This window comes from Micromys minutus, assembly GCF_963924665.1.
Source record: "Micromys minutus genome assembly, chromosome: 2".
In the NCBI taxonomy this organism is placed as follows: domain Eukaryota; kingdom Metazoa; phylum Chordata; class Mammalia; order Rodentia; family Muridae; genus Micromys; species Micromys minutus.
In genome coordinates this window covers 62540656-62553278 of record NC_137971.1, presented here as the reverse complement: position 1 = coordinate 62553278, position 12623 = coordinate 62540656, and positions in this window count along the sequence as shown.

Below are 12623 nucleotides of genomic sequence, written 5' to 3'. Positions count from 1 at the left end.
AGATAATTTCATTTTTAAGAAATCCAATGCAAGAGATCTGATGTTCTCAACGACTTTTTGTAACAAATTCTGTCACTCTTCCAAGCTCAGGAGTCTCCACACAATATTTCTAGGTCTACTAACATAACACAGTTGTGTGCAAAGCACAGAACCATGAGAAATCAAAGTGCATGTGGCTCTTGGAGACAAAAAAGAGCTCCAGATGGAAAACCTAGTTTGGTTTGGTTTGATTTCGTTTGGTTTAGTTTGGTTTGGTTTGATTTCGTTTGGTTTAGTTTGGTTGTTGTTTTGGCACAGAGACTAAAACACTTTTATATCTGAGGACATCATGGAAGTGTGTGGCCGAAGAACCTTTGAACTCCCAAACCCAAGCAGGTCATGTGGATACAGTGCCCAACTAGCAAAATGACAAATGTGCAAATGTAGAGGAACCAGGAGAGTGTGGGAAGCTTGCCTATGTCTCTTCATATCGAAGTTTCTTGTTTATTTATGTTTTTTTAATTTCTTAACTCTTAAAACATCCTCTCAGCTAGGCCACAGAGAGATTTTTATCTCTAGTTCACATGAAATAACCAACCACACGCTCTAAAATTAAAACAACAAAAACACTCAAGTGATTCATGATGTTGTTGGATACAATAAATGTTTGAGTGGTGGAGCTTTACTTGCCAACATTTTTGGAATATTTGTGGAAACATGGAGAGGAAAATGAGAGTCTTCAGAGAAGAAATATCAGAGGGAGAGCCCAGGGGTCTTTAACTAACAGTCCCTTGCTCGACTTTTCTTACTTGTATGCAATTTCCCAATGGAGAAGCCACAGCCTTTTGAGGTACAAAGTGGCCTTCAACCCTGGTTATAGTTGCTCTGACACGTCTTACAACTACCTAAAAAGAAAATGAAGAAAGATTCCTCAGTTAAGATAACCTGGAGGCACACAAAGACACCTCTGGTGAACAACGAGAACTTTCTTTCTGTGGAGAACAAATTCTTGGGTTCTGGAAGACCTCTGAATAAAATCAGCATCCCATTAGAGGGGACAGCCAGTTTCTTCAGCAGCTCATCAGCAGGACAGCTTGGCCTGCGACACACAGACATGACCCAAGAAAGAGGACAGCATCTCTTCTGTATCCCAGGGAGACTTTCAGTCTTAGGAGAATCTGCTGGATTTAGTGACCAGCCACTCACCAAGGCAGACCTTATTGTAACCTGCCCCCCTCACCATGCATTTTAAGCCATACATTCTAGTCCCTTACTGGTCTCTATCTCCCCCTCAATGAAAAAGCCTATTGCATACATAGTTCTTAGGACATGTCACTATCAGACAGTAGAAGAGAGCCACTCATCCCACTGAGCCAACACAAAGAGAGCTTACTTACCACTGGTGAGAATATGTGTGGTCTCCAGTGGAAAGAGGCACAGGCTTGGGCAAAGGAGAGTTGGTGCCTACCTAGTTCATTGGGGATTTAGGCTCTCGTCGTATTTATACAGTAAAAATAGAAATTAAGCCACTCTTAGATAATGATCAGTTAATCTCCCTCCCAAGAAAAATTTGCTAAAGGAAAAAAAAATATTGACTTATCCAAAATATGATGTAAGAGCAAGAAAATACCCGTCTTTATTAAATTTATTTCTGATGATAAATGTATGAGCTCTGCTGGGATGGTTCTGTACAGATCCAGTGAGAAGCTGTGGGCTGAGTCTCAAAATGTTATGACAGTCTAAGAATAAGTAGTGATATGGAGAAATGCCACTTTCTGGAGACTATATATGTAACACTTGGAGTGATTCATAAGATGTCCGTTGTTTTTATTCTCAGAGACAGGAGGAAACAGCCAGTGTCTCACATTAGGTTCAAAGGAGAGTGTGGGGAACCCCGACTGAATTCCCAGGGCTAGAACCCAAGGATGGTGATAGATTGAAGACAACAGACTTGGGCACATCTCAGCAGAAAGAAAACATTGGGACACCACAGAGGTGGTTGAATAGCTCTTACACTTGCTGTCAATCACTGACATTGTACCATGTCTGACAAAGTGTGCTACCCAGCTGGCTATCTGGGGGAGGGGGTTCTATTATTTGTGGTTGACAAAAATGAACCCATCTTGATCTTTTAGGCCAGTATGTTTAAGAAAAGAAACTACTGGGTTCTGGAGAGGTGAGGAGCTCTGATAACAAAAGCATATTTACAAGATGTCAGAGGCTCCCAGGTTGATCGGAATTCCAATTCCCTATAGTGTGCATACACACCCCACAGATACGAGAATGAAATATAGTGAGACCTGAACATAAGTCCCAATGTGCAAGCACACATGGCTGTGTGTGGAATCACTGTGGAAATGGGTATAGCTGTGGTGCCTGTAAAGGTAACAAGAAAAGATGTGATGGGAACGGGGTGTGGGGCTTGGGTTATACCCAATGTTATAGTGTGCATGTGGGGGTCAGAAGACAATCCAAGGGAGGCAGTTCTCTTCTCTCTCTTTGTGGGGACTCAGATTGCCAAGCTTGGCATCAGGCAGCTTTACCTACTGCTCCATATTATCATCCCCTTGGCCTATTTATTTCTGGTGTGATCACCGAGTTTCATGCAGCAGTTTGTGAATCACAGCCGTCTGAAACCCTTCTTCACATCCCTTCAAGGCCATGGAGGAATAGTCAGTATTTACCAACAAAATTTCTGCACACCGTACAGTGGGTCACAAAGACATAGAAGACCATAACAGTGTCACAAACACAGATTGCATCCTTGGATGTCTAATGCACATGTCCTGCCACTAGACACAAATGTTATGGTAGAAGGTAGTTTTCAGGTAAATATTTCCACCATGGTTCCTACCACTTGATGTCTATTGTTTTCTTATTAAAAATATAGTGGTTGTCATTGTCTTCTCTCAGACAATAGTTTCTCCTTGAGTTCAGTGAAATGCCATTAATGTGAGAAGGGACAATAGCCACTCTTCTCTCACAGGTTGTATAGTCTAGTCAAGAAGTTATTGATGAGGTAAGAGATGCCCCCTTCTGCCAATGAGACAGTGAATCCCTGTACTTCCCAGACTAGTATTCACTGGGCTCACACTCTGCAGATTCATGAGGCCTGGGACACAGTCTCACAGTCAACTCCGCACACAGCCAGAGTCAGAACACATTCTTCTGGGATCTTCTGAGACCTCCTTGTGGCTCCCTCAAGAAACTCACGGTAATTACCCACCACAATTACCACACACATCTCCACTGTGGTGTGGCTAGAATTAAAATTCCTCCTTCATGCCTGTCAGAGCAAAGAGCTGAAACTCTCTCTGAAGATTGCTACTTAGCTGGCAACCTCAACATTCTGAATTTCTTCCACATGAGCATACGGGACCCTCTTCTGTTTTACTGAAAGGCCACATGACAGGCTCAGTTAGGCTGTGGGGCTCTTCAAAAGAGGATTCTTTTAATTCTGTCACTGTGCCAGTGTCTCATGTTAAAGATTCTTCTCGTAGACTTGCCCATTATTAATATTATCCTTGTGGAAAATGTCCCAGGGTCACATGAGAGATGCTGGTGTTCAAAGGCATTCCTACCATGCAGGAATAAAAACATGGAGACCTGTAGTTCTCTCTCAGGAACCCCACACTGGAGCCTGACTAGCAGGGTTGAGTCTCTTCACTTGGGGAGGTGCTGGTTCACACAGTCCAGATAGGCAGTGAGAAACCAAGTTTGGGCTCCCTTGCCTCAGAACTGGTGGGTGGCAAAAAGTTTGAAGCAGGATCACAGGAGGAAATGATATCTACTTTGGTGGAGGAATCAATCAACTTACTAAGACCAGACAAAGCTATGCCCCACCCACCCCTGGGCTGCATTCCTCACCTGTCATTCAAGAGTCTCTAGAGAAGCAAAACCCCAGAAGGTACATGTGGATAAAGATTCAACAACTCTGGAACTGAGCAGGCATGTAACGTGAGTATGGACAGAGACATACATAGTCAGCTTTTACCTAATTTTTTCATTTGTTATTGTGGCAAATGTCTGAGAATAGCGACTTTAGATGGGAAGGATGTGTTTTGACTCACTCTGCAAGGTCTCATCCATTACGGCAGGAGATTACAGAGCAACAGCATGAGGCAGTTGGCCACGTTGTGTCCTCAGTCAGAATGCAGACAGCCATGGATGCTGGTACTCAGCTGGATTTCTCCTTTCAGTTTCATCCAGAAACCTAGGTCGCGGGATGGTGCTGCCTACATTTGGAGAGGGTTCCTAGTTCAATCAACCTAACCCAGACAATCTATCACAGGTACCCCAGAAGCTTGTCTCCTAGGTGAGCATAGATCCAGTAAAGGTGACAACTTGACATCTATATTAACCATTGGACTTCTATAATGGCAGATTCTGAAACCTTAGCTCCAAATAACCATAGGTTGAAAATATATGGGAGAAAAGGCATATGAGCTCACTGTGAACACTAAAACTCTTTCTTATCATTGTCTCTAAACAATACATTGTTAAAAGTGTTTTCATGGTACAAAGCATTGTGAAGAAACTAGAGATGGCTTTTCAGGAGTGTCTAAACATTGGGCATTGATATAATGGTGTTGTGGTCTATGTGTTGGGTGCCATTCATAGCTGTCCTGTGACGCATGTGATTCATGTGTCTAGCCACAAGTTGGACACCCCTAGTAGAATCTTCAGAAGGAAGAACATATATAGAAACTGCCATTCTGCATGAGGGACTTAAGCCACATAGGGTTTTGGTGTCCTTGAAGGAGTAGGTACCAGAACTGACACAGATATGGATGGGTGGCCCCGTGTGTGTGTGTGTGTGTGTGTGTGTGTGTGTGTGTGTGTGTGTGTGTGGTGAGGGGAGAGAGATCTGGTTATAAACACATGATCTCATTAGGGAAGACTGGCTTTCCAGAATTCAGGTGGAGTGCCTTTGTGAATCTCAAGTTAATCTGTTGCCTGGTCGTGAGAGAACAGGCTTCTGTTGTTGATGGTTTTGGTGGGCTAGATGAAACCCACCCTATCAAGAAATCAATCTTTTTTACTGACTTTCATCAACTGATCTGTACAAAGTGCCAATAACAGCCATACAGAGAGTACTGCTGACCTCATGACCAGATACTTAGCTAAGTCAACATACACCGTATGGCCTCCGTGCCTGCCAAGGCTTATTGACATATACCACTTTTCTCTGTCTCCTTACCTCATGAATTGACTCTAAGTATCAAGCCATCTCTGGTTCTGGTAACAGCTTCCTCATCTCCTGCTGTTTGAATCTCACAGACACTGCCATGTCATTTCCAGGGGCCCCATCATGGATTGAAGCAGACAATGGTAAAGGATCGTGTGTGTCTCCTTGTCTCCCTTACTTTGTTCTACTTATTACAGTTTCTTCCCTGGGAAGTCAACTTCTGCACACCCCTTCCAGTGAGGTGGATTGGAGAGCATAGGCACTCTGCACAGATTGGACCCCAAAGGGTCCCACTTCTAACTGAGGATTCTGGCATTTAGCAGAAGAAAGTTGTGGAGACTCTGTCCAATGCTGGACATTGTGTGTGGGCCAAGTTCAAGCCAGTTTGCATAAACTAAGGATCTGACCTATGTTCTAGGGACACAGCCATGTGGTTTCCTGAACTCAGACCATTATGAGTTCTTGTCTTATTCAGGCACCATACCAGTGTTTGAAAGAAATTGTATGACTTCGGAAGCTTCAGAGATTTGAGGGAATTCAGAGCTATATGCTTGCAGAGACATGGCAGCTGAGGTACAAAGAGAAGGCCACAGCCTAGGTCATCATGTCTGAACCTGCTGGATAGTCTATCTCGGGTACAGTTCTAAATCTTAGATCAAGGAGTTCAAACAAAACTGGAGACTTTTAATGTTCATAATTGGCTGACTTTCCTAAATAGTTTAAGTTACCTGAAATTTCAGATAGCCCCATTGATATGAAACTGTGCCTACGAACTGTGCTTATAAGCTTCTCTCTCATCACACAAGCCTTGAAAGCTCATCTGTCACTCACTCATAAGACTGGCCACCCTATTTGCATCTCTAAAGGGAGAATGGATTTCATATCATTCAGAGGGAACACATATTCACCCCACTTGATAGAGGAATTACCCACATCCAACTGGGACCCCCCCACCAGTGAAGTGACTGCATTCTCTGGGGACACTCTGGTGCTTTGCTGAAAGGATGGTTGGTTATTGAAGTATTTGTGAAACACAGGGGTGGCCTTCCTGCTGTGACTCAATGTGGTATGGTGGTCTCATTTAAGTTGGAAGGGGGAGGGGGCACAACCATGCCAAGTTTAAGAGGATATAAAAGAAAGGGTAATAAATTATTACCACATGTTACTGCCAAACCCAAAACAGCACAGTTTATGATAATAGCCAAAGCTACCAGCAAAGCCAAAGAGACATCTCATTGTCTCTCCCTTTATGACCTGGTGACAACTGGGAAGCTAGTTAGGGACATTTTTTTTTCAAATTATTGGTATTGGGCACTGATATTGGATTTTTCAAAGGTTGCAGTGGCCCCTGATCTGAGATGCTCTCCTACTCACTGTGCAGAACGGGGAGGGCAGAGCTGAGCTGTCCTGACCCATCTCCTTGGGAGTAATTGGAGTGCAAATATCAGTTTGTGCTCCCTGCCAGGACGTGTGTTAGAGTTCCGGTGTCAGCACCATTTTTTAATGCCTTGGGACTCAGAACTGGACCTGTTCTTCAAGCATGGGAGCAGCTTGGGTCTCTGAGTGGCTGGAAGAAGTTGTGCAGGAGATATGAAGAGGCTTTAAGGGCAAGCAAGCATAGAAGGCCATGTCAGAGTCAAGAGGAGACAAAGGGGGGGAGGTGGAGAGAGGCTGGCCCAGCTGGCCTCATCCCCACTACCCTGGAATGGAGAAATAATTGTAAATCCAGACTATCACATAATCCTCAAGTCCTTTTTCTTCAGCCATGGCAGGCATCATGAAATCCCTGGCAGTGGGTTCCCTTCCAAATTCTGTTTTCACTTACATTTAAAGAAACATTTCTCACAAAGATGCCAATAAGCAGCTCCGAATTCTGCTCACAAGTACGGTGATCAGAGCCCTGCCCTGGACCCGCGTTTCTTGATAGGAAAGCTGTAGTGTATGGTTGAGGCATCCACACAAGGGCAAGGAAGAGCTCCAGCGAACGGAGGAAGAACCTCCAGACACCATCTGCTTAGAGGCCTGTGCAGGGCTCTGAAAACCATGGGCCACCCTGTTCATCTGTTCACTGCCACAGGCTGGAGCCAAGACTCTGAAGCCCTGCTTCATTTGTCTGAGAGCTGAGGTCCTGGAGCCGAGGGATAGATTCATTCACGTTCCTGCCCCTGCACTGTGCTGTCAGTCTCTACAGTCTGCATCCCCTCTGACCAGGCTGGTGACAGCTGACAGAACTGAGCCCTGGTGAAATGGATCATTGGGCATAAAACTGTTTCACGGACATGAGTGTTCCCTCTTTACCAGTTCTGCAAGGAGCTGGGGGCAACTGGAAGACAGAGCTTTCCCATGTCAGGAGTAAAGGGCTAGGCTTTCTTCCTATGCCCAGTCTCAGAGGTTCACCCAATGTGACTTCTCCAGGTAGTCACAGGCATGGCTCTGTGGAATGACTGTCTCCCAAGGAGACCTGGCTGCTGAGTAGCAAGGGGCCGTGGAAGGCATACCAGTGACCACTACTACCCAGAATTGTCCAAGAAAAGGGAGACAAAGGTGTCATTCACAGTTTCCAAGTCTCACAGCTAGATTCTGAGAGCCTCATGGTCCAACAGCACAGCAGAAAGATTATGATTCAGCCTTATATTACAATGCCCCGGAAAGTAAATACTGTTTGGCTTAATTGAGACAGCACCTACAGAATGCTTATCCTCAACAATATGGCTTATAACAACACGGGTACTGTTTATGAGAGAGAGACATAAAAACACTTTCGAGAAGACTGGTGCATAGGAAGAAAAGAAAACTCTGCTCCTGGTCTACCAGCCTTGAAAGGAGACTTTAAGTCCACTAAATCCCCAGGTGCTCAGTAGCTCAGATGTGACCAGAGCTTTTCAATTCAGGTGGGTAAGACACGTGGGCTAGGAGAATCTTTAAGAGCTAGGCTGTGATTGCTTTATTAGTATGGTTGGTATAAATGTCAGCCTGTCTCAAATTAGAATTTTCCTAGTAGAAAGCCTCAGCTGAAGAGATGTCCCAATTGTTTGACTGGTTGGTGTAGGAAGGCCTACTCCAACTGTGGGTGCCACCTTCTGGTAGCAGCTCAGATGAAAAGGGCATAAAAGAAGAGAGATTGGCTCCCTTTTTGCTCACCTGGCCTCCACAACACCTATTGCAGACCCCAACACTGAGCTGAACGATCATCTACTCTCTTATCACAAATATTCCCCCTATTTCATGGTGGTGTTTTAAAGCCCCAGAGAAGACCCAGCTGTGTGTTCACATGAACAAGATAAAATGAGAGCTGAGGCTTTACCTTGTGAAGCAGATTCATAACTGGTTGAGTATCACTGATCAATGAAGTTGTGCTTGCCTAGGAGACAGCCCTGATGTGCTGCTGGGTACAGGCCTTTGCACTTGACCTGACCTAGAGCATCATTGCTAGACACTCGAGATATCAAATTCCTAGGGCAACAATAGGCAGCAACAATAGGGAGGGGAGCAGTCTGTTTTCAGGCTAGATTACAACTAAGGGCTCAGAAACAGCAAGTCCAACTGAGTGTCAGGAATCTAAACAAAATTCAACAGGGATGTGTGAGAAACCCTGTGTCTGGGTTTTTTAAAAAAATCAATTATACAAGGGCAAGAGGAGAGGGATGCAGATTTACAAATGTTTGCATGAGAAAGCAGGAAGGATTAATGACTGCAGCCTGACATGGTGGCAAGAAAGTGAATGGGGTCTCTGGCTGCCTCAAGTCTCCAGATGGAGGACTATCTATGTTGTAGCAGCCTGCTCCCTTCCTGGCGGTAGGTTTTCTGTGCAAAATTAACACGATGGGCTGGAAGCTAAGGCAGTTAGTTGAGCCAATAGAGAGGCCACAACTGGTATTATTTGAAGAGCAGTTTGTCACTCAGAGGGGTGAGTGTGGGGGCTGACACAAGGCCAGGACGTGAAACAGGGGTGAAAAAAATGTCTTTAGATGGCGAGGGAAGCAGCAGATATATGCTCAAAGCATCATGGGCAAGTGGAATACACTCTCAAAAAGTTCATGGACCATTCTGTCAATCACCACAATTCCCTAAACTAAGGAGTCTAGAACACATTGACCATCATGGGCTATTCCAGGGAGAATCCTACAGCCAGTAGGGTTGTCTGAGGCTACAGTTTCCAACTGCTGGGGCAGGTGGACCAGAACCCAAGAACAAAGACCTAAGCATGAGACTTCAAGTTAGCTGTGCCCCACACCCTTTGATGACAAATTCCTGGTTAATTCAAGTCTGAACGGATCATGGCTGACTGGAAATGCCTGGAGAACCCAAGCAGCTTCCCAACCAGACCTTTGTCCCCCTGTGCACCTGGCTTATGGAAACTACAAAGCACTGGTGTTTGAGCTCGGAGTTTTGGCAAAGCAAGAATATGCAGCCCCCAGAACCAGCCTGTGAGGAGGGATTTGGGGAAGCTGCTATGTAGAGTAAAGAGCATAATTTATGTGTAAAGTTATTTTTTAACTCCTTCCAATATCTTGTTTGTGTGGGTATCATTTAAGGTGGTCATATAGTTACAGTGAGAAGTTGGAACAGGAACATCTTCGGTGTCTATGCCCCTCTCGACATATCTGAAATTGGTTCCTTCTCTATTTTCACTATGTTCAGGAAGTCCATGCAACTTCTAACAGAATAAAGAGAGTGGTGAAACAAGATGAAGGCCTCATAAAGGTCATGTTTTTATCTTATAAAAGGTTTTTATCTTCCTGGTGACCCTTGGGACTCAGGTAAGATGGGAACAGCTCACACGAGTAAAACCACACTAATCATTATGAAGGACAGAGTTGGAAAGAGCCATGTCCCTGTACCATGTACTTAAGACACACCACTTCAAGGTGACATAAATTGAATGGCAGAAAGATCACCTCTGGGCCTTCATGAGATACGTAGCCCCACCATTTCCCACTGGAGATCTATCTGTGCAGTGAGAAACACACCTCAAATTCAAAGGTTTACTACATACTAGATTCTGAAAGTGTCTGAATGTCTGGTACTGGCATCAGGAAATTCTAAGCCTCCTGGCAGAACAGCCATCAGGCAGCTAACTGATGTGGGACTGACTGAAACTCACAGTGCAGAGGGACATGAGAGAAAAGCCTCAAGAGAAGCCATGACCTTCGTCAGACTTAGAAGGAAATGACTCCCACAGAAACCTGCACTTCCAAAAACAGCAGTTTGATGAGACCAGAAGACATACATGATCGGAGAGGGAGTATGTATTTCTAAGAGGTACCGTGTTCAGAATAGTGCTCTGAACCATGGGAGATAAATTCAGACCTAGACAGGAGTAAGCATTGGCCGGAGGTCTAGAGGGGTTGAATGAGAGCAGACAGTGAACCAGGAAGTGTGCTATGCAGGGAGGAAGATACAGGAATTTCAGTTCTGCCATTCTGGCTGGGCAGGATGGTAAGGAGTCCGGAAGTCATAGTAATGAATGACACCTGACTGTCAGGCTTGGCCAGAGAAAGGATCTCTATGCACCAAAGGCTCTGAGTTGAAATGCATTCACTACCTGTGACTATGGTCTGATGTGGAGAATGGGTCTCTATTGTGATCAAGGTGACATAAGGTCATTAGAGTTGTCCATACTCCAAATGACAGCTGTCCTTATGGAAATGAAGTTAGATGGAGAGACACCACGAGTGTGGGAATAGGAAGTGGAAACTTGAGAAAGTGGAGGCAGAGGCCACGGTGAGACTTCTACAAGCCGAAAGATCTGCTTCTGGAATGAAACAATGAATGGCACAATTAACTGAATGAATGAAGCAGATACATGGAGAACTCAGGAGTAGGTAAAGTGCCCACCATGCTAGTGTGAGGGCCTGAGGTCAATGCCAGCAACCACATAAGCCGCAGGGCACAATGATACCTGCTTGTAATCTCAGTACTGGAAAAGCAGAGGCAAATGGATCCCCTGGGCCCATTAACCAGCTAGCCAAGCCTAATCATCAAACCCCAGGCTCTAGAGAGAGTCCCTGCCTCAAAGAGTAAGACAGACAGTTCCTGAAGAACGACTCTCCAAGCTGACCTTTGACTTCTACATGAATGTGCACAAACATGCATGTTCATATACAGGCACACACTCCAAACACCAAAGAGAAAGAGAGAGAGAGAGAGAGAGAGAGAGAGACAGACAGACAGACAGAGACAGAGACAGAGACAGAGACAGAGAGAGACAAAGAGAGAGAAAAAAGGAGACAGAGAAACATAGAAGAGAGAGACAGAGAGATAGAGACAGAAAAACACAACACACACACACACACACACACACACACACACACTCCAAACACCAGAGAGAAACAAAGACAGAAACAGAGAAACAGAGACAGACAGAAAGAAAAGAGGAGACAGAGAAACAGAGAGAAAAAAGAGAGACAGTAAAACACACACACACACACACGAAAATCATCATATAGTTTCCATCACTTATGAAACTATTAATTTCCTCAGGACTATATTAAAGACTTTGCTATGTGTGGCTGTGACCCTAAATATACATATTTAAACAAAATACTAAAGAACAATGAACCCATGACAACCCTAATCTTGGAGTAAACCAAACTGAACACACACTCCCCGGCTCATAGAGCAGTGTCTGTACATGGAAATGCAACCCAAATCTTCAGAGACTAGAACAGCAAACTTGGTATCAAGACACACTCTGGTGAGGGTTTCTTAGCAGCAGCCTCAGAGGAGCAGGACAGTGTGGGCATCTGGTATGAGGTACACCTGAGCCCCAGAGAAGACATCAAAGGAGGCTTAAGAGGCAGGCAAAGGAACATTCTGGGTACTCAGGGAAGGGCGGCTAAACCTGCCAGCACCACAGGGGCGCCCAAGGTAGGAGATTACATGGGGATTAAGGATGTCCTCCCCTGCCCTATTCAGGAGATTGGATTTAATCCCATCCTCCCTTGGGGATCAGTGAAGCTTTCACAGCAGGAGACCAGTATGAACCAACTTCTTGCACCAAAGACGCTCACAAACCTCTGAGAAGATTCAGCCTGCAAAAAGTCAGATCTCTCAGGGAAATCCTTGCAAATTCTCCAACCACACGTCAAAGCACTGTTTGTCAAAGCTTCTCTGAGCCACTATGGCCAGTCATCGGTCACAGGAGCAAGGTACCCGTTCCTTTGCAGTTTTCCCCAGTTTCGTATCTGTAACCCTGTGAGTCACACTTGTTCTCTGGGTTTTGTCCTCCTTTCCCGGCCTTTTGTGTGGGGCCTCTGTTTTAAATAAAATACAAATTCCCCTTGCTGCTTGCAGATTGGACTTGATTAAATATCCCACTGATAAAGGGTGAGCAAATGTCAGCTTCAATATCATAAAAAGAGAAACGAGAGTTCATACAAGCAGCAAAGCAAACAACCCATTTCATACTTTATTAGAAACACTTACGACTGTAATGACTACATTACATTAAGCC